Here is a 23,629-nt window from a genome sequence, read left to right as displayed (position 1 = left end):
GCCCTAACCGCCTTCCTCTTAAGCCTGCCCGATCCGGACGCCCTTTGCCGACGAACCCCAAGGGGCTCGGTGCAGCGCTCCGACTGTCGTCTCTACAAAAATATGACACTTCAGGTATAAGGCATGGCATCAGAAAGGAGTCCTCTTCAGAGGATGGTATTTTTGGCTTTGCTTACACGCGATGCAGGTAGCAGTCCGGGATAGTCGGCGATAATAGCCACTGAGGCGCCATCGCAGCTCGCGTGATGTAACGCCCCATATTCGATGCACCAGGTGTCTGCCAGTTATTCACCGTCGTTTCCATGTTACTTGTTTGCATCATCTGCATTGTGTCATCATGTGCATCTCATATTGCATACGTGTTCGTCTCATGCATCCGAGCATTTTCTCCGTTGTCCGTTTTGCAATCAAACACTCCTATGTCCTTCGGCGTCCCCCTTTTGTCTCTTGTTGTGAGCGGGTGTTAAACATTCTCGGAATGGACCGTGGTTTGCCCAGCGGCCTTGTTACACCACCGGTAGACCGCGTGTCAAGTTTCGTGCCATTTGGAGTCCGTTTGATACTCCAAAGATTAACCGGGTAACCGCAAAGCCCTCTTTGTGTTGCAGCCCAACACCCCTCCAAAGTTGCCCAATAACCCATCCTAACCCCCTTCATGCTCTCGGTCATTCGATCACGATCGTGTGGGCGAAAACTGTGCCTCATTTGGACACTCCTAGCTACCTCTAACTATATATATGTGTGCCTCCCCCGAAATTCTCGCAGTCCAAACCCTAGCCTTCTTCCCTCCGCGCCGCCGGACAAACCTCCCCACCGCGCCGGACATGTCCGCCGCCAGCCTCCACATCACTCGGGCCATTCACGAGGTGATACGTTACCACCTCCGCCTCCCTCCTCCACTCACAGCGTGCCACGTCAGCGCCTGCGCCGCCCCACTTCGCTGCCGGCCCGCGGGACCCAGATCCAGCCCGCGCACCGCCGCCGCTCGCCCGCCGCGGCCCGAATCCCACGCCGCCTGGCTCCCTCCTCCGCCGCCTCCTCGCGCTACCATGCCGCTAGCCGCCGGCGATCTCCTCCTCGCCGCCGTCGCGCCCGTGACCCCCCCCCCATCGCCAAGCTCCTCGCCGCCGCCGCCCTTCTCTGCGCGCCGCCTCCTCCTCTCCCCGAGGAGCTCCCCCGTCACTCCCAGCGCCCCTCACCGGATCCCGCACCCGCCGGCGCCCCCCCCGCCATTCGTCGCCGCCCCGCCTCCGGCGCTCGGATCCGGCCGGAACGGGTCCGGAGCGCCCGGATCCAGCGCCCTGCAGCCTCCCCGCCGGCCCCGCACCCTCGCCGACATTGCCACCGGCCGCCGCCACCCCTGCCTCCCCGGTCCCGAGCGGGATTGAGGGAGACGACGGCGACTGCCTCCCGCTCCTCCTCGCGTGGGCCCCGTAGCTGGCCCAGCCCAAGCCGGCCTGCATCCTCCTCCTTCCTGGGCCGAGCCGATGTGGTGAGCAACCCGCAGATCCCCGCCTGTGCGTTATTTATTATATCGTGCTCTCTCCGTCATAGTTACATTCTGGTGCTAACTTTGACCTGCTGTAACTCCATGCATACTGCTCCATTTCATGCATATAATATGTCAAAAAGTTCAATGTGAGATGCTCTTTATTTTGTTCCATTGGGTCATGTTCATTTGAGTCCATCTTGTGACGCCCGGATAGTTACGCTACAGTAAACCTCTGCTAATGATGCCACGTCACCACGATTACTGTTGTTAATCTTGCGATGATTCAAATCTCGTTCAATTTCAAATTTAAAGTCAAGTCAAACAATTAAAGTTATCGAAAGTCAAAACTAAAATGTTCTTAATGTGACAAATAAATCATGGATATTATTGGTGGAGAAACAACATCTTTATAAAATAATTAATACCCTAAGGTGATTAAAACAACATCAAAAACAATTAGTTATACTCCTAATATATTTTACAAAATACTAAGCTATTTAGCTAGGTGCCAAAGTTGTTGTGGCAGTGGTATAATTAATGTTACTATGTTAGGTGCTAATTGGATATTTTACCAAACTAAAACAAATTAGGAAATAAAATTAAAACAAAAAAAAATTAAAACAAAACAAACAAACAAACAAAAAAGAGGGGGAAAACAGAACCCCCCTGTTCCGCTGGGCCAAGTGGCCCAGCTGGCCCCAGCCGGCCGAATGGGCCGGCCCACCCAGCGCCCCAGCCTACAACCCCCCGGTCAGCACGACCGAAACCCTAACCGCACCCCACTTCCCCCCCCCACGACCCCTTCTCCCCCACCGATCTAGATCGGGATCGGCCCCGATCTCGCCGACCCCGACGCCCAACGCTCGCCGCCGCCCGGGACCACCTCGCCGGCTCTGACGTCGCCCTTGACGGCTCCGCCATCTCGCGCTCCCCTCTCCCTCTCCCTCGACGGATCTACTCGCGCCCGAGGACGCCGTCCGCATTGCCGACGCATGCCACCGTCGAGCCCTCCCCGAGCATGCTGTTGCACGCCTACAGGGCTCGGTGAGCGCGCCCTCGATCCCCGCTTTCCCCCGTCTCTATCTCGTTCCTCGCACCACGCCCGTCCGCCACCATCGCCCTTTCTCGCCACGCCCGTCGCTGCGCGTCCGCGGCCACCCGGCTGCGCCACGCTCGTCGTGCTCGCCGCTCCACACCACCTTCTTGCGCCCAAGGCCACCGTGGCCGTGCTCCGCCCGCGCCACTTGCCCCGAACCGCGGCTCCTACCGCATGCTGGCCCAGGGTCACGACTGTGCCTCGCCCACACCCCGTGCAGCCAGCGCCCGCCCGCTGCTTCCCGGCCCCGCCGTGGCCTTGCCTCTGCCGCGACCCGCGCCTTCACCGCTCGCGGCCACGGCCGGTGCCTCGCCACGACCGCCCAGCTCTGCCATGGCCTTCGCCTTACCCCTCCCTGTCCGGCCGCTCCCTGCGCCACGCTCCTCGCCGGCGTTTGCCACTGGCCTTGCCTCGCTTCCCCCCTCGCTCGGGCGACGCCCGAGACCCGGCGCCCGCTAGCGCCTGTAAACCGCATCGCCCCTCTGGGCCACTGCCAACGGGGCCCAGCCCCAGAACGTTTCAAAAAGAAAGATTAAAAGAAAATAATAAAAATATTAATTAATCAGTTAATTAATTAATTAAATTAATTAACTTAACTAATTCTGATTAGATTAACCTAATTAACAATTAAACTAGTTAATCTGTTTTAGTTAATCAGTCAATGACAGTGGGGCCCACCCCCTAATTAATACTAATTAGGTTAATTAATATGTCTAATTAAAATGTGTCACTGACCAGTGGGACCCACTGGTCAGGTTGACCAGTCAACTCTGTTGACTGCTGACATCAGCATGACATCATGCTGATGTCATAAAACCAAATTTTGAATTAAATTAAATAATTAATTAAATTCCAAGAATTAATAAAATCTTTAGAAAATCATATCTTTTAATCCGTAACTCGGATTAAAATATCTTCAACATGAAAGTTGCTCAGAACGACGAGACGAATCCGGATACGCAGTCCGTTCGTCCGCCACACACCCCTAACATATCAAACTCGCAACTTTCCCCCTCCGGCTCCTCTGCCCGAAAACACGAAACACCGGGGATATTTTCCCGGATGTTTCCCCCTTCACCGGTATCGCCTATCCCTACGTTAGGTCACCCCTAGCACAACGTATTGCTGCGTCTTGCTTTGTGTTACATTTGATTGCTCTGTTATTTATTGTGTTCCCCCTCCGTTACTCCTTTCCGGTAGACTCCGAGACCGATGCTGATGCCCTTGTGGTCGACTACGTCACCGACGACCCCTCCTTGTCTGAGCAACCAGGCAAGCCCCCCCTTTGATCACCAGATATCGCCTACTCTTCTCTATACTGCTTGCATTAGAGTAGTGAAGCATGTTACTGCTTTCAGTTAATCCTATACTGCTGCATAGCCTGTCCTTGCTACTACTGTTGTTAACTTTACCTGCTATCCTACTGCTTAGTATAGGATGCTAGAGTTCCATCAGTGGCCCTACACTCTTGTCCGTCTACCATGCTATACTACTGGGCTGTGATCACTTCGGGAGGTGATCACGGGTATATACTATATACTTTACACTATTACATTACCTGTGGTACTGTTCGGAGATGGGGGCTGAAAGGACAGGTGGCTCCATCCCGGTAGAGGTGGGCCTGGGTTCCCGACGGCCCCCAACTGTTACCTTGTGGCAGAGCGACAGGGCAGGTTAAGACCGCCTAGGAGAGAGGTGGGCCTGGCCCTGTTCGGCGTTCGCGGATACTTAACACGCTTAACGAGATCTTGGTATTTGATCTGAGTTGGCTACGAGCCTATGCCAGCGACTGAGTGGCGCGCGCCGGATTGGAACGTAAGCCTGCTCTTGTATTAAGGGGGCTAGTTCTGCTTTCGGCCGCGTACGCAACGTGCAGGTGTGCTATGGGCGATGGGCCCAGACCCCTGTGCGCTTAGGTTTAGACCGGCGTGCTGGCCTCTCTGTTGAGCCTAGGTGGGGCTACGACGTGTTGATCTTTCACGGCCGGGCATGACCTGGGAAAGTGTGTCCGGCCAAATGGGATCAAGCGTGTTGGGTAAGTTGGTGCACCCCTGCAGGGAAGTTAATCTATTCGAATAGCCGTGATCTTCGGTGACAGGACGACTTGGAGTTGTACCTTGACCTTATGACAACTAGAAGCGGATACTTATTAAAACACACCCTTCCAAGTTCCACAGACAACCCGGTGATCGCTTTTCCACAGAGCGACGAGGGGAGGATCGCCGGGTAGGATTATGCTATGCGATGCTACCGGAGATGCTACTTGGAGATGCTACTTGGAGATGCTACTTGGAGGACTTCAATCTACTCTCTTCTACATGCTGCAAGACGGAGGCTGCCAGAAGCGTAGTCTTCAATAGGACTAGCTATCCCCCTCTTATTCTGGCATTCTGCAGTTCAGTCCACCGATATGGCCTCCTTACACATATACCCATGCATATGTAGTGTAGTTCCTTGCTTGCGAGTACTTTGGATGAGTACTCACGGTTGCTTTCTCCCCCCTTTTTCCCTCTTTCCTTTCTTTCTGGTTGTCGCAACCAGATGCTGGAGTCTAGGAGCCAGACGCCGCCGTCAACGACGACTACTACACTGGAGGTGCCTACTACTACGTGCAGGCCGCTGATGACGACCAAGAGTAGTTAGGAGGATCCCAGGCAGGAGGCCTGCGCCTCTTTCGATCTGTATCCCAGTTTGTGCTAGCCTTCTTAAGGCAAACTTGTTTAACTTATGTCTGTACTCAGATATTGTTGCTTCCGCTGACTCGTCTATGATCGAGCTCTTGTATTCGAGCCTTCGAGGCCCCTGGCTTGTAATATGATGCTTGTATGACTTATTTTATTTGTAGAGTTGTGTTGTGATATCTTCCCGTGAGTCCCTGATCTTGATCGTACACATTTGCATGTATGATTAGTGTACGATTAAATCGGGGGCGTCACAAGTTGGTATCAGAGCCAACTGCCTGTAGGACTCCCCCTTCCACACTCCTTGGCCGAAGTCGAGTCTAGACATTGCAAAACTTTTACTAACTTGGCTGTGTGCCTTACGGGCCCACGTCGCCATCGGGTGGTACTAGGATCTTTTACTCCTCGACCTTTACTCTGGGACTGTAAACTCTCTTCTACTCGGGTTAAACGATTTTTACTAAAATCTGACTTTAGGTTCTCGAAAATACTTTCTCCCGGAGAGCCCCTTCAGTCCAGGTGATCGCCGGCTGCACCAGAAGATTTCGAAGTTACTCGCCGAAACTCTTTTGAGACTTTGTGCCCGTTGCTTTTGCAATTCCCTACCATCGAAATATCCCTATGGATAAATACATACACTTGACGTTCTTACTTTTATTCCCAGTTGATCTTGTTATTACAAGATACCCCGAAATTCTCTCTATTGATCCGAGAATATCTTGTGCCTACTGTCTTGCAATTCCTTGTCACCTGAATACCCCTATGGATAATTCTCGCACTTGTCGAGTATCCGCTTATCCCCAGTTGTTCATGTGTTTCACAAAAGTCTTCGAAATACTATTCGATACTCCAAAAATCCTTAGTAGCTTATTGCTCTGCAATACTTGTTTGCTTGCATTGTGGATGCTTTCCATATGTCTGGCAATATTCGTTAGTATCCTTAGGCACCGTCATTTTGATCCTATTGATTCAACATGAGTGCGAATGCACGCAATCATCATTTGATCCTTTTAAATTATCTTTCTGGCTCAGACGTCATTTTTGAACATGAGCTTGTTCTCGACCATTCTGTTCGCCGTCAATTGTACCCTTAGGTCTATTGAACTTATCCACCCTTGATCAGAGCGTCTGCTTCTGATCCTTCTATTTGGAAATCGTAATTCCTTTGATATCTAAGCATCGAATCATTCAGGTGTTCTATAATCTGATGCCCTTGCATCCGTTCTTCAACTGATTGTGTGCCGATGCTCACATCAGCTCCGCTATGGACCGTCGGATCCTTTATTGGATTATTATTCGACAGTGTCCTCCTTAATCAATAACCTCGTGAGCCTTTCCTCTGATACATAATGCTTTTGGTAAATTGTATCCTCTGTTTTATCAACCATGCTCTAATTTCGAGCTGGTGGTATTTACGATTGAAGCTTGTGGTATATGTTTCCACGATACCCTGACGGGTTGAACGCATGCCTTCCTTAATATGTGTGAACTCGAAAGTTTTCACGAGTCATACTCATCTGGTATTACACCAGGTAAAACTTTCAACACTAATGCCTTTATCAAAGGGAGAAGTGAATGGGAGGTTATACATTGAAGAAGTGGGAGTCGACCTTGATCTCTGAGTTCATGCCCATGGACCTGATGTGGAACTTATCATGGAAGCTTCTTGCCAATATTTACTCATTCGAGTAATTCTTTCGGTGTTATTAAATTGGACCCCTTGTAGTTATGGTTTCGACCATATTGTTCTTCTTTGTTCCCATTTCTCGGGCAAGTTTAAACATTTGTCTTCTGCGGATTAATACCCCAGTCCAACCTCTACTTTGATCCGTCTTCGAGTATTACCCCCCTGGTATCTTGAGATTATCTTGGAACTGCATTACTTCTTATGAGTTCTTGTTCAAGTACTACATTCTCGCTGATTCCAATTTTCCACGGGCTCCGAGTTATTAGACACTCGGGAACACCGATAAGTGAATCGATTCCATACTCCGATTCAATAACTCTAAGTAATTCTTGTTGCTTATGAGTTTAATAATCCTTCAAGTCATTCCTAGCCTTATCAGCTATATCATTATCATGCAAAATTTTAACTGTGCTACCTGGTCCTTCTTTCGGAGCACAACTTTCGACGATGAGCTAGACTTACGTCGATCTTCCTTGTCATATCATTTCGCCTTGAACATCAAGCTTGATTTCGAGTTCGTGTCGTACCCTTGGTTTTAGTAACTTTCGCTTCATCAGTCCTTTGACTTGATGTCATCGTTATTCGATTACATCTTCATGAAACCTCTCGACAAATGTGTCGTAATCATCATCTACATTCTGAGCTCTTACAGGATATCAATCGAATTCGTGATGAGAAATACCATCCTTGCCCCTCGATGATTGTGTTATCATCGACGACATTCTTGCCTTCCCCCAACACAAACTTGTTCATGTTTTGTGTTATACCTTGAGTTCCTTGCTATCCAGCCTTTGTTCTTCTTTATCTTGGAGTATTACCATCTTTTATGTCAAGAATGTTCTGAGATTTGTTCCACCTCTTGAGAGTTCTTGGTGTAGTGCTACTTCTCACCATCACCATTCTTTCATGGTCCTCGTGTTGATTTCAACCGGGGGTACCAACAAGTGAACGGTGCTGTTTGGATTCTGTACTTCTAGCAACCCTATTGCTTTGAAGTTAATGGTCAACCGTTCATTCTTAGACTATTGATTATTGAATCACCATTCTGACATTGGTCGTGCAGCCCAACCCATATTTCGGGTGCACCTTTCAACCAATGTTTAGTTGTGTATGTTGTCCTTGAGCATGCTTCATTATACCATTTGGTCTGACAAGTGCTATCTCCTTGTTCACATTATTGTGGAAAATCCATCCGCTTGGAATTCTCGATGAATTGTCGCTGAGCCCATCAGCCACCTTCTCATCCCCTCCTTGGTTTAATGATGAACTATTGTTTCAGGAACCCGCTCCCATAGTTCATTTCCTGAGAATCTTGCAATGTCATTTCGTCGAGTTGTGTAGCCCCTTTTCTTCTCGGACATCCTGAGTCTGAGGTATCATGACACCAATCGGATCTGAATCTCAGTCAGATATGATGGTTGGGACAACTTTCCAAGAGTTATGATGTTGGTTCTTTGATGACCCGGTAACATGATGTCATGCCTAGCACCCCCCTAGGTGGAGGACCTATCGTTATAATTTCTTTTGCAAGGATAACCACTCCTCCTGGAGGAAATTGTAAGACCTATTTTATAAGCTGTTCCTGATGGATCCATTGAGTATCTAAAGTTCGACCTTTGTTTGAATACCATGTCAATGCTATCTCAAAAGCTTGTTTGTGATACTCCGATTTCCAACAAGAACATTTGGAGCCCAAGGCTAAAAGTTTCCTGCTCAATTATCCAAACACCGTTGTATGGGTAGTGTCATGAAAATTCTCTCCCCTACCTAAAGAGTTTTCTACATTATATCCTGTCATGGATATCATGCTCTGCTTGTCCTTGGGAAGGTTATACCCCTGAAATATGTGATTAAACACATTTTCCTTGTCTTTGTTCTGTGTAATTTGATAACCATATTTCCTTTCCGTTGTTTGGTTTAACCTTTCTTGTGATCTATATAATCTAAGCAGTAATAATTCACTGCGTAGGTAAACACCTCGGTGTACAACTCTGACAGTGAGACCCTGTTTCTATTGTTGATGGCATTTCGGTAACCGCCGATGGATGAGAACTTTGCCTCTTGGCCCGCCTCGTTCAACGAGCAGGAAAATAGTTCTCTTCGTCCCTCGCCCTTGGTATCGACGTTGTCGCCGACATAATCGACAGGCTACCCCCCTGACATGCCTTGCTTGCATGATCACGCAAGACGTCTCCGCCCTTCCTACTTCTAACCCACATGGTGGGCCCATAACCCACAGGTCCACTGGATCGAAACCTGACTCTCCTGTACAACCCTGTTTCTAGTGGTTATTCCCCACGCTTGGCTTCATATTTAATTCATGGGCCACCTTCCTAGTGCTCTATTATGGTATCAGACGCAATATTTACTGTCGCTACTCTGAACCCCTTTCTCACTCTGGTTCGGACTTCGAGCAACCACCTATCCGCTTGGAACCTCTTATTGTACCTTCGTACCTTACTCTCGATGTATTTTATATGTTCAACTCGAGAGATAATCTTATGCTCATTCATGGGTTAACCCCAGATTGTTTCCCTCATAAGCATTATGTCGTAGCCGAGCTGCCCCTTACCTATTCGTAAGTACGATGGAGATCCTGAAGAAAGGATGACGACTTCATCATGATGCCCTGAAGCAGAGGAATGAAGACATCAACATAATGGATCGACCTCTTTGTGAAGAGCATCCAAGACCAAGAAGATTCATTAGGATTTCGTAACCAAATCTTTCCCCCTTATTCCACCTCTTAAATCTCGGGACGAGATTTCTTGTAGTGGAGGAGAATTGTGACGCCCGGATAGTTACGCTACAGTAAACCTCTGCTAATGATGCCACGTCACCACGATTACTGTTGTTAATCTTGCGATGATTCAAATCTCGTTCAATTTCAAATTTAAAGTCAAGTCAAACAATTAAAGTTATCGAAAGTCAAAACTAAAATGTTCTTAATGTGACAAATAAATCATGGATATTATTGGTGGAGCAACATCTTTATAAAATAATTAATACCCTAAGGTGATTAAAACAACAGCAAAAACAATTAGTTATACTCCTAATATTTTACAAAATACTAAGCTATTTAGCTAGGTGCCAAAGTTGTTGTGGCAGTGGTATAATTAATGTTACTATGTTAGGTGCTAATTGGATATTTTACCAAACTAAAACAAATTAGGAAATAAAATTAAAACAAAAAAAGTAAAACAAAACAAACAAACAAACAAAAAAAAGAGGGGGGAAAACAGAACCCCCCTGTTCCGCTGGGCCAAGTGGCCCAGCTGGCCCCAGCCGCCCGAATGGGCCGGCCCACCCAGCGCCCCAGCCTACAACCCCCCAGTCAGCACGGCCGAAACCCTAACCGCACCCCACTTCCCCCCCCCCCCACGATCCCTTCTCCCCCACCGATCTGGATCGGGATCGGCCCCGATCCCGCCGACCCCGACGCCCAACGCTCGCCGCCGCCCGGGACCACCTCACCGGCTCTGACGTCGCCCTTGACGGCTCCGCCATCTCGCGCTCCCCTCTCCCTCTCCCTCGACGGATCTACTCGCGCCCGAGGACGCCGTCCGCATCGCCGGCGCATGCCACCGTCGAGCCCTCCCCGAGCACGCTGTTGCACGCCTACAGGGCCCGGTGAGCGCGCCCTCGATCCCCGCTTTCCCCCGTCTCTATCTCGTTCCTCGCACCACGCCCGTCCGCCACCATCGCCCTTTCTCGCCACGCCCGTCGCTGCGCGTCCGCGGCCACCCGGCTGCGCCACGCTCGTCGTGCTCGCCGCTCCACACCACCTTCCTGCGCCCAAGGCCACCGTGGCCGTGCTCCGCCCGCGCCACTTGCCCCGAACCGCGGCTCCTACCGCATGCTGGCCCAGGGTCACGACTGTGCCTCGCCCACACCCCGTGCAGCCAGCGCCCGCCCGCTGCTTCCCGGCCCCGCCGTGGCCTTGCCTCTGCCGCGACCCGCGCCTTCACCGCTCGCGGCCACGGCCGGTGCCTCGCCACGACCGCCCAGCTCTGCCATGGCCTTCGCCTTACCCCTCCCTGTCCGGCCGCTCCCTGCGCCACGCTCCTCGCCGGCGTTTGCCACTGGCCTTGCCTCGCTTCCCCCCTCGCTCGGGCGACGCCCGAGACCCGGCGCCCGCTAGCGCCTGTAAACCGCATCGCCCCTCTGGGCCACTGCCAACGGGGCCCAGCCCCAGAACGTTTCAAAAAGAAAGATTAAAAGAAAATAATAAAAATATTAATTAATCAGTTAATTAATTAATTAAATTAATTAACTTAACTAATTCTGATTAGATTAACCTAATTAACAATTAAACTAGTTAATCTGTTTTAGTTAATCAGTCAATGACAGTGGGGCCCACCCCCTAATTAATACTAATTAGGTTAATTAATATGTCTAATTAAAATGTGTCACTGACCAGTGGGACCCACTGGTCAGGTTGACCAGTCAACTCTGTTGACTGCTGACATCAGCATGACATCATGCTGATGTCATAAAACCAAATTTTGAATTAAATTAAATAATTAATTAAATTCCAGGAATTAATAAAATCTTTAGAAAATCATATCTTTTAATCCGTAACTCGGATTAAAATATCTTCAACATGAAAGTTGCTCAGAACGACGAGACGAATCCGGATACGCAGTCCGTTCGTCCGCCACGCACCCCTAACATATCAAACTCGCAACTTTCCCCCTCCGGCTCCTCTGCCCGAAAACACGAAACACCGGGGATATTTTCCCGGATGTTTCCCCCTTCACCGGTATCGCCTATCCCTACGTTAGGTCACCCCTAGCACAACGTATTGCCGCGTCTTGCTTTGTGTTACATTTGATTGCTCTGTTATTTATTGTGTTCCCCCTCCGTTACTCCTTTCCGGTAGACTCCGAGACCGATGCTGATGCCCCTGTGGTCGACTACGTCACCGACGACCCCTCCTTGTCTGAGCAACCAGGCAAGCCCCCCCTTTGATCACCAGATATCGCCTACTCTTCTCTATACTGCTTGCATTAGAGTAGTGAAGCATGTTACTGCTTTCAGTTAATCCTATACTGCTGCATAGCCTGTCCTTGCTACTACTGTTGTTAACTTTACCTGCTATCCTACTGCTTAGTATAGGATGCTAGAGTTCCATCAGTGGCCCTACACTCTTGTCCGTCTGCCATGCTATACTACTGGGCTGTGATCACTTCGGGAGGTGATCACGGGTATATACTATATACTTTACACTATTACATTACCTGTGGTACTGTTCGGAGATGGGGGCTGAAAGGACAGGTGGCTCCATCCCGGTAGAGGTGGGCCTGGGTTCCCGACGGCCCCCAACTGTTACCTTGTGGCGGAGCGACAGGGCAGGTTGAGACCGCCTAGGAGAGAGGTGGGCCTGGCCCTGTTCGGCGTTCGCGGATACTTAACACGCTTAACGAGATCTTGGTATTTGATCTGAGTTGGCTACGAGCCTATACGCACTAACCATCTACGCGGGAGTAGTTATGGGTATCCCGACGTCGTGGTATCAGCCGAAGCACTTCGTGACGCCAGCGACTGAGTGGCGCGCGCCGGATTGGAACGTAAGCCTGCTCTTGTATTAAGGGGGCTAGTTCTGCTTTCGGCCGCGTACGCAACGTGCAGGTGTGCTATGGGCGATGGGCCCAGACCCCTGTGCGCTTAGGTTTAGACCGGCGTGCTGGCCTCTCTGTTGAGCCTAGGTGGGGCTGCGACGTGTTGATCTTTCGCGGCCGGGCATGACCCGGGAAAGTGTGTCCGGCCAAATGGGATCAAGCGTGTTGGGTAAGTTGGTGCACCCCTGCAGGGAAGTTAATCTATTCGAATAGCCGTGATCTTCGGTAACAAGACGACTTGGAGTTGTACCTTGACCTTATGACAACTAGAACGGATACTTAATAAAACACACCCTTCCAAGTTCCACAGACAACCCGGTGATCGCTTTTCCACAGGGCGACGAGGGAGGATCGCCGGGTAGGATTATGCTATGCGATGCTACCGGAGATGCTACTTGGAGGACTTCAATCTACTCTCTTCTACATGCTGCAAGACGGAGGCTGCCAGAAGCGTAGTCTTCGATAGGACTAGCTATCCCCCTCTTATTCTGGCATTCTGCAGTTCAGTCCACCGATATGGCCTCCTTACACATATACCCATGCATATGTAGTGTAGTTCCTTGCTTGCGAGTACTTTGGATGAGTACTCACGGTTGCTTTCTCCCCCCTTTTCCCCTTTCCTTTCTTTCTGGTTGTCGCAACCAGATGCTGGAGTCCAGGAGCCAGACGCCGCCGTCAACGATGACTACTACACTGGAGGTGCCTACTACTACGTGCAGGCCGCTGACGACGACCAAGAGTAGTTAGGAGGATCCCAGGCAGGAGGCCTGCGCCTCTTTCGATCTGTATCCCAGTTTGTGCTAGCCTTCTTAAGGCAAACTTGTTTAACTTATGTCTGTACTCAGATATTGTTGCTTCCGCTAACTCATGTATGATCGAGCTCTTGTATTCGAGCCTTCGAGGCCCCTGGCTTGTAATATGATGCTTGTATGACTTATTTTATTTGTAGAGTTGTGTTGTGATATCTTCCCATGAGTCCCTGATCTTGATCGTACACATTTGCGTGTATGATTAGTGTACGATTAAATCGGGGGCGTCACACATCTTGATGCCCAAATCATCATTGCAAGAGTGCATGTTGCTGTTAATCTACTGAAACTGTTATAACTTGGTGATTTGTCATTTTTGTTGCATTTGATATGTGCATCCAATGAGCATGAGCTCTACATGTGTTTTATAGCCTGCTGTAGCTTGTTGTAATCTTGCTCCAAAGTTGCTAAATAATGTTGCTATCAGCCTGTTAATATTAAGTTTAGTTTTGCCATGTGTTTTGCTAGTGATCCATGCACCCTATGACCATGCTCTTGCCACGCTTAGCTTCATAAATATGTCATATTACTGTTGGTTACCTTGTCATGCCATGTATTGTTCTGTGGTGAGTGGTACAAGCTCACAAACATGCCTACTTATTGTTGTTCCTGCCATGTCTGAATCTGTCATATCATTTGCCATGTTTACATGGGTACCATCATATTTTCTGTGTCCTTTTGGCTCATGGTCAGTAAAGGGCTTTTGTTCTATGAAATTATTAGATTCATTCCATGCCTTTGGTTGCCATGATAAGTTTCTGTAACATGCTTTTTGATAGCTCTAAACATTGCAACCTGATGTTATTTCTGCCAAGTCTGTAAACTGTTATAATTTGCAATCTTGCCATGTCCTTTTGAGCATGTTATAGTGATTTCTGGAGATAGCTCAGTGTTCATGTTTTGTCATGCTTTACCTGTACATCATGTCCATGCCTTTTGTTTTCATATTGTGGTACCCTAGCTCGTTGGTTTGGTGCTTGCAATATGCCTAGTTGCTGTTTTGGACAACATGCCCTTTAAACTTGTATAGAGTGTATGTGTTGAACCATTGCTCCGTTTTGAGTGTGCTCTATATGAAACTTGCTTGATTTTGCATGTAGTTTCATATTATCATGTTGCATCCTTGTTTTGAGGTGTTTGCTTGATGTTTGTATGCATTTTGCATCAATGCCATGTTTAACTTGTTTTGCTCATATCTTCTAGGCCGTAGCTCCGAACTAAATGAACTTTACATGTAACTTGACTAGAATTTCGTATAGATCCTCTTGGTGCTCTTAACTTGCTGTTTAACAACTTCAACTTAATTTTTGTTCAGATCTGGACCAATTTCTAAATTTGCATATGAGGACTTATCGGAATTGTTATATGTTGTTTCCGGCCTCATTTAAACTTGCTTTGATGTGTTGCTCTTGTATGCATCATCTCTTGCCATGAGTAGCTTCATGTAGCCTTTGTCATGCATCATACTTGGTTGAGCATCATGTCATGTTCATGTGTGGTGTGTTTACCATGTTGTGTGCTTCTTCTCGATAGTTCCTGTTTCGTTGCGATCGTGAGGATTCGTTCGTCTACGCTTGGTTCGTCTTCGTGGCTTCATCTTCTTCATGGAATCGTTCTTCTTCCTAGAGGGATTTCAAGCAAGATGACCGCTACCCTGGATCTCACTACTATCTTTGCTATGCTAGTTGCTTCGTTCTATCGCTATGCTGCGCTACCTATCTTTTCCTCTTCAAGCCTCCCAATTGCCATGTCAGCCTCTAACCTTTTCACCCTTCCTAGCAAACCGTTGTTTGGCTATGTTACCGCTTTTGCTCAGCCCCTCTTATAGCGTTGTTAGTTGCAGGTGAAGTTGAAGATTGCTCCATGATGAACCGGATTATTTTGGGATATCACAATATCTCTTATTTAATTAATGCATCTATATACTTGGTAAAGGGTGGAAGACTTGGCCTTATGCCTGGTGTTTTGTTCCACTCTTGCCACCCTAGTTTCTGGAATATCGGTAGTATGTTCCCGAATTTTGCGTTCCTTACGTGGTTGGGTGATTTATGGGACCCCCTTGACAGTTAGCTTTGAATAAAACTCCTCCAGCAAGGCCCAACCTTGGTTTTACCATTTGCCTCACCTAGCCCTTTTTCCCTTGGGTTTCCGGAGCCCGAGGGTCATCTTTATTTTGCCCCCCCCCCCCGGGCTAGTGCTCCTCCGAGTGTTGGTCCAATCTGAGCGATGTCCGGCGCCCCCTGGGCAACCAGGGTCTATGCTAACCCGACGTCTTGCTCATCTGGTGTGCCCTGAGAACGAGATATGTGCAGCTCCTATCGGGATTTGTCGGCACATTGGGCGGTCTAGCTGGTCTTGTTTTACCATTGTCTAAATGTCTTGTAAACCGGTATTCCGAGACTTATCGGGTCTTCCTGGGAGAAGGCATATCCTTCATTGATCGCGAGAGCTTATCATGGTCTAAGTTGGGACACCCCTGCAGGGTATTATCTTTCAGAAGCCGTGCCCGCGGTTATGTGGCAGATGGGAATTTGTTAATGTTAGGTTGTAGATAACTTGACACTTGATCTGTATTAAAACACAATCAACCGCGTGTGTAGCCGTGAGGCGGAGTCCGGGAAGTGAACACGGTTTTGGGTTATGTTTGACATAAGTAGGTGTTCAGGATCACCTCTTTATCATTGCTAGCTTTACCGCCGTTCCGTTTGCTCTCTTCTCTCTCTTATTTGCGTATGTTAGCCACCATATATGCTTAGTCGCTGCTGCAACCTCACCACTTTAACCCCTTCCTTTCCCATTAAGCTTTGCTAGTCTTAATATCCATGGCAATGGGATTGCTGAGTCCTCGTGTCTCATAGATTACTACAACAACAGTTGTAGGTGCAGGTTTTGCGATGATCATGACGCGAGAGCGATGTTTTCTTGTTTTGGAGTTCTTCTTCTGCTTCTTATTCGATCAGGGGATAGGTTCCAGGTCGGCAGCCTGGGCTAGCAGGGTGGATGTCGTTTGAGTTTCTATTTGTGTTTCATCCGTAGTCGGATGGTGCTCTGATGTATTGTGATGTTGTATTCGTGTGGCATTGTATGCCTTTTGTATGTATCCCTATCTATTATGTAATGTTGATGTAATGATATCCACCTTGCAAAAGCGTTTCAATATGCGGGTCTATCCTTGGTGGGACCTTCGAGTTCCTTTTGGATAGGGTCGCATATTGGGCGTGACAAGTTGGTATCAGAGCCTCGACCGACCTTAGGAGCCCCCTTGTTTGATCATGTGGTTTGGCCATTGTTGAGTCTAGAAGAAAACTGTTTTCGGAGTCTAGTTATATTGGAGAGTAGGAATTCTTTTTACTCCTCAGCCCCTTCGTCGCTCTGGTGAGGAATCTTGACGTAGGTGTTTTGAGTTACTCCTCTTCCCCTTCAAATTTTTCTTTAGGTTCACGCAGTTGGGTTTCCGTTCGTTGGTTCTTAGATCTTTTCATCCGGTGCATTTCTCGTCAAGTTGACTCGAGCCTCTTCATCTTTTGCAAGTTCAGTCCACAGTTGTCTTCTTTTCCCACCCACCCACCCCTTTTTCTTCTCAGAGCCGGAGTCCGCAATCGAGTACCCTTCCTACTCGTGCGAAGTCTTTGCTTTCTTTCCTCAATGATTTCAACCGGTGTTTTCTCTTCAAGATATTCGTCAGTTCCCCCGTCCAAGTTGTCTTTGTTTTTCCCGCCCTCCTACCCTCTTCTTCCCAAAACCTGAGTCTCTTTCGAGCATCAATTTTCATTCGTATAGAGTCTCGTCAGTCTTCCCTCAATTATTTCAACCAGTGAATTCTCTTTTGTTTGACATTCTTCATCTCTTTTTCTTCTCTGGTGGATTCAATTCCAATTTTTGGTAGTGATTATATTCTTTTCCTTCGATCAAGTGTCCTCCCTGCTCGTTCGTCTCTTGCTAGTTTATCCTTCCGGAGTGCTCAAGACGTCTCAGGAGATTCGTATGTGTTCCAATGAATTCGAGGTTGTCACCTCATTCAAATATTTCAGTTGTTCCGATGCATCATCTATCTGTCCAACATCCCTTTCCAATGGTGTTTTTCTCTTCAGTGGGCCCATAACCCACAGGTCTTTTCCCAGGATCTTACCTGACTCTTCTGATTTCCTGGAGCTATTCTCAAAATCATTACAAAGTGTGACGTAAGAATGGATTTCATTAGTCAGATCTTTTCCAAGATCTCATTCAAATTCTTTTCATTGTTGCATCAACCTCTTCCCTTTTTCATCCTACCCGAGTACCTCAGTAATTTTGCTGGTGTTTCTCATCATCATTTGAAGATCGAAGAAGAGTTTTTCCTCTAAATCTTGTCTGTTCTCCCGGAGATTCATGATGCTAGCTTTATGTTATCCTCTCAAATTATTCCATTTGTCAGATATTTCTTTTTCTCACCTATCCGGAGTATTTCAGGAGTTGATTTCTGTTATGCTTCACCGGAGGCCATCATTCCAGTTATCGTTCTCTATTTATCCCGACGCTTTGTTCAAGTGTTCTTTAATCAACTCATGATCTCTTTTTTCTTTTACATCTAAATCCCCTCAAGCATATTTGTACTTCTAATTCTTCCCGGTGTTTCATTCTCTTTCATCAGTCATTTTCTAATTCTTACGGTGGTTCGCTCAAGATTCTTTTTCTTTGATTATCATATTAATTCATTCGTTCTTTCCAATCCTACCGGTGGTTCAAGTAGACTTTCTCAAATTTTTGTGCTATATCCCCCCTTAATCTTTTCCAACGCGAATAAGTAGTATGCAAATCCATTGCTTTGCATCAATTTAATTGGTGGAGGATAAGCATAACATAATTCCTATTCTTCTTTCATCAAGTGATTAATCCCTTCCTTTGGAGTTTGTTCGTGAGGACTAAATTCTAGTTCCAAGTGTTTTCATCTTTTCTTTTCCGGAGTTCAAAATTTCCTCGGTCATTTCGTCGGATCCTCCATCTAAATCATCGCAAGGCTTAATCTTATTCTTTCGTCCTTCATTTCTATCTCATCATCCTTTTGTCACCGGAGTTCTTCATGGTGGTTCTTCATGATTTAATTCATTCTTCAAGAGTTCATCAAGATTTTGTTGGTGGAGTTCAAGTATTTTTTCTTCTCCCGTCTTGAAGAGCAAATAATTCTTCATTTTCTTTTGAAGTGGAGTTTTGCATTTCTTCGTTCTTCTCAGCCATCCAATCATTTCCGTTTGTGGCCGGTTATCACCTTATGATCTTGAGATGTTACCTATAAGACCACACCAAGATTATTCTTTTCGTTGTTGATTTTCTCAACAACTCCGTTTAAACCTTCCTTCTAAAGATGCTTTCAATTTCATTCGTGGCACAAGTTGTCATTTTCTTCTCCGTTCTTTTCTTTCAACTTTTTCAATTCTTCCAGAGGCATTGTGTTGTTCCTCTCGTCAACTATCATTCCATTTTGTCAATCTCAGTTCCAGCTCTTTCCATGTTCAGCCGGAGCGCTGCCTAAATCTTTTCAGTCTTATTCGTTTCTTATCTCATTCTAACCGGAGTGTTTTCATAGTCTATCTAATTCCGTAAGTTTTCGATTCTCGTCATTCTCGTCATTCCTCTCTTCTTCTCGAATGCTCTCAATTCCTTGTTTCTTCTCTTGAGTTCTTGTTTCACCTCATCCCTTTTTCCCTTCCGTCTCGGTCCTAAGATCTCGGGACGAGATCTCTTGTTAGTGGAGGAGTGTTGTAATGCCCCGGATTCGATGTGCCAGGTGTATGCCAGTTATTCGTCGTCGTTGCCATGTCACTTGTTTGCATCATCTGCATTGTGTCATCATGTGCATCTCATTTTGCATACATGTTCGTCTCATGCATCCGAGCATTTTCTCCGTTGTCCATTTTGCAATCCGACACTCCTATGTCCTTTGGCGTCTCCCTTTTGTCTCTTGTTCTCAGAGGGTGTTAAACATTCTCGGAATGGACTGTGGTTTGCCAAGCGGCCTTGTTACACCACCGGTAGACCGCCTGTCAAGTTTCGTGCCATTTGGAGTCCGTTTGATACACCAACGGTTAACCGGGTAACCGCAAAGCCCTCTTTGTGTTGCAGTCCAACACCCCTGCAAAGTGGCCCAATAACCCATCCTAACCCCCTTCATGCTCTCGGTTGTTCGATCACGATCGTGTGGGCGAAAATCGTGCCTCATTTGGACACTCCTAGCTACCTCTACCTATATATATGTGTGCCTCCCCCGAAATTCTCGCGGTCCAAACCCTACCCTTCTTCCCTCCGCGCCGCCGGACAAACCTCCCCACCGCGCCGGACATGTCCGCCGCAAGCCTCCACGTCACTCGGGCCAATCACGAGGTGACACGTCACCTCCTCTGCCTCCCTCCTCCACTCACAGCGCGCCACGTTAGTGCCTGCGCCACCCCACTTTGGCGCCGGCCCGCGGGACCCAGATCCGGCCCACGCGCCGCCGCCGCTCGCCGCCGCGGCCCGAATCCCGCGCCGCCTAGCTCCCTCCTCTGCTGCCTCCTCGCGCCACCATGCCGCTCGCCGCCGGCGATCTCCTCCTCACCGCCATCGCGCCTGTGACCCCACCCCCCATCGCCAAGCTCCTCGCCGCCGCCGCCCTTCTCTGCGCGCCGCCTCCTCCTCTCCCTGAGGAGCTCCGCCGTCACTCCCAGCGCCCCTCGCCGGATCCCGCACCCGCCGGCGCCCCGCCGCCATTCGTCGCCGCCCCGCCTCCGGTGCTCGGATCCGGCCGGAACGGGTCCGGAGCGCCCGGATCCGGCGCCCTGCAGCCTCCCCACCGGCCCCGCACCCTCGCCGGCGTCGCCACCGGCCGCCGCCGCCCCTTCCTCCCCGGTCCTGAGCGGGATCGAGGGAGACGACGGCGACTGCCTCCCGCTCCTCCCCGCGTGGGCCCCGCAGCCGGCCCAGCCCAAGCAGGGCTGCCTCCTCCCCCTTCCTGGGCCGAGCCCATGTGGTGAGCAACCCGCAGATGCCCCGCCCGTGCGTTATTTATTATATCGCGCTCTCTCCGTTTTTTTTCATGAAAACTGCCAAGTCCCAAAATAGTTACATTCTGGTGCTAACTTTGACCTGCTGTAACTCCATGCATACTGCTCCGTTTCATGCATATAATATGTCAAATTGTTCACTGTGAGATGCTCTTCATTTTGTTCCACTGGGTCATGTTCATTTGTGTCCATCTTGATTCCCAAATCATCGTTGCAAGAGTGCATGTTGCTGTTAATCTGCTGAAACTGTTATAACTTGGTGATTTGTCATTTTCGTTGTATTTGATATGTGCATCCTATGAGCATGAGATCTACATGTGTTTTGAACTACATCATTCCATCTTTACATAGGTGCAATCCATGTATTTTTGTGAGTCTTGTATTGAGTGCTTCGAGTTCGTGAAGTAGGGTACTTGCTGTTACTGTTTTGCTAGGCTGAATCTGTTATATTATGATGCTCTGTACACCTGATGCTACAAGTCATTCTATGCATAATCTGGAGGTGTTCACTAAGGATGATTTGTTACACATGTCATGCTCTACCCATCCATTCCCCTGGTTGCATTTATAGCCTGCTGTAGCTTGTTGTAATATTGTTCCAAATTTGCTAAATAATGTTGCTGTCAGCCTGTTAACATTAAGTTCAGTTTTGCCATCTGTTTTGCTAGTGATCCATTTACCCTATGACCATGCTCTTGCCATGCTTAGCTTCATAAATATGTCATATTACTGTTGGTTACCTTGTCATGCCATGTATTGTTCTGTGGTGAGTGGTACAAGCTCACAAACATGCCTACTTATTGTTGTTCCTGCCATGTCTGAATATGTCATATCATTTGCCATGTTTACATGGGTACCATCATATTTTATGTGTCCTTTTGGCTCATGGTCCCTAAAGGACTTTTGTTCTATGCAATTAGTATATTCATTCCATGCCTTTGGTTGCCATGATGAGTTTCTGTAACATGTTGTTTGATAGCTCTAAACATTGCAACCTGATGTTATTTCTGCCAAGTCTGTAAAGTGTTATAATTTGCAATCTTGCCATGTCCTTTTGAGCATGTTATAGTGATTTCTGGAGATAGCTCAGTATTCTTGTTTTGTCATGCTTTACCTGTACATCATGTCCATGCCTTCTATTTTCATATTGTGGTACTCTAGCTTATTGTTTTCGTGCTTGCAATATGCGTAGTTGCAGTTTTGGACAGCATGCCCTTTAAACTTGTATAGAGTGTATGTGTTGAACCGTTGATCCGTTTTGAGTGTGCTCTATATGAAACTTCCTTGATTTTGCATGTAGTTTCATATTATCATGTTGCATCCTTGTTTTGAGGTGTTTTCTTGATGTTTGTATGCATTTTGCATCAATGCCATGTTTAACTTGTTTTGCTCATATCTTCTAGGCCGTAGCTCCGAACTAAATGAACTTTACATGTAACTTGACTAGAATTTCGTGTAGATCCTCTTGATGCTCTTAACTTGCTGTTTAACAACTTCAACTTAATGTTTGTTCAGATCTGGGCAAATTTCTAAATTTGCATATGAGGACTTACCGGAATTGTTATATGTTGTTTCCGGCCTCATTTAAACTTGCTTTGATGTGTTGCTCTTGTATGCATCATCTCTTGCCATGAGTAGATTCAAGTAGCCTTTGTCATGCATCATACTTGGTTGAGCATCATGTCATGTTCATGTGTGGTGTGTTTACCATGTTGTGTGCTTCTTTTTGATAGTTCCTGTTTCGTTGCGATCGTGAGGATTCGTTTGTCTATGCTTGGTTCGTGTTCGTGGCTTCATCTTCTTCATGGACTCGTTCTTTTTCCTAGCGGGATTTCAGGCAAGATGATTGCTACCCTGGATCTCACTACTATCTTTGCTATGCTAGTTGCTTCGTTCTATCGCTATGCTGCGCTACCTATCTTTTCCTCTTCAAGCCTCCCAATTGCCATGTCAGCCTCTAACCTTTTCACCCTTCCTAGCAAACCGTTGTTTGGCTATGTTACCGCTTTTGCTCAGCCCCTCTTATAGCGTTGTTAGTTGCAGGTGAAGTTGAAGATTGCTCCATGATGAACAGGATTATTTTGGGATAACACAATATCTCTTATTTAATTAATGCATCTATATACTTGGTAAAGGGTGGAAGACTTGGCCTTATGCCTGGTGTTTTGTTCCACTCTTGCCACCCTAGTTTCCTTCATATCGTTATTATGTTCCCGGATTTTGCATTCCTTACGCGGTTGGGTGATTTATGGGACCCCCTTGACAGTTCTCTTTGAATAAAACTCCTCCAGCAAGGCCCAACCTTGGTTTTACCATTTGCCTCACCTAGCCCTTTTTCCCTTGGGTTTCCAGAGCTCGAGGGTCACCTTTATTTTACCCCCCGGGCCAGTACTCCTCCGAGTGTTGGTCCAACCTGAGTGATGTTCGGCGCCCCTGGGCAACCAGGGTCTATGCCAACCCGATGTCTTGCTCATCTGGTGTGCCCTGAGAACGAGATATGTGCAGCTCCTATCAGGATTTGTCGGCACATCGGGCGGTCTTGCTGGTCTTGTTTTACCATTGTCGAAATGTCTTGTAAACCAGGATTTCGAGACTGATCGGGTCTTCCTGGGAGAAGGCTTATCCTTCATTGATCGCGAGAGCTTATCATGGGCTAAGTTGGGAGACCCCTGCAGGGTATTATCTTTCGAAAACCGTGCCCGTGGTTATGTGGCATATGGGAATTTGTTAATGTCCGGTTGTAGATAACTTGACACTTGATCCGTATTAAAACGCATCAACTGCGTGTTTAGCCGTGATGGTCTCTTTTTGGCGGAGTCCGGGAAGTGAACATGGTTTTGGGTTATTTTTGACGTAAGTAGGTGTTCAGGATCAACCGCGTGTATTGTGATGTTGTATTCGTGTGGCATTCTATGCCTTTTGTATGTATCCCTATCTATTATGTAATGTTGATGTAATGATATCCACCTTGCAAAAGCGTTTCAATATGCGGGTCTATCCTTGGTGGGACCTTCGAGTTCCTTTTGGATAGGGACGCATATTGGGCGTGACACCTGATAAAATGTCCCGCTGACAAGCTCCACAGTGATATCCAGATCTTCTTCAAGTCCGACATCGAAGACCCTTCCGGGGTCCTCTGGCTGTGGGGAGGGGCTGTTGAACCCTTCTACGGCCCTCCTTAGTTCCTGCTCAGAAATATTGAGGTAAATAATCTTGGCAAAGGACGC

This window comes from Triticum aestivum, chromosome 4B (genome assembly GCF_018294505.1).
Source record: "Triticum aestivum cultivar Chinese Spring chromosome 4B, IWGSC CS RefSeq v2.1, whole genome shotgun sequence".
NCBI classification, from domain to species: domain Eukaryota; kingdom Viridiplantae; phylum Streptophyta; class Magnoliopsida; order Poales; family Poaceae; genus Triticum; species Triticum aestivum.
Note: the sequence above shows the minus strand (reverse complement) of the source record.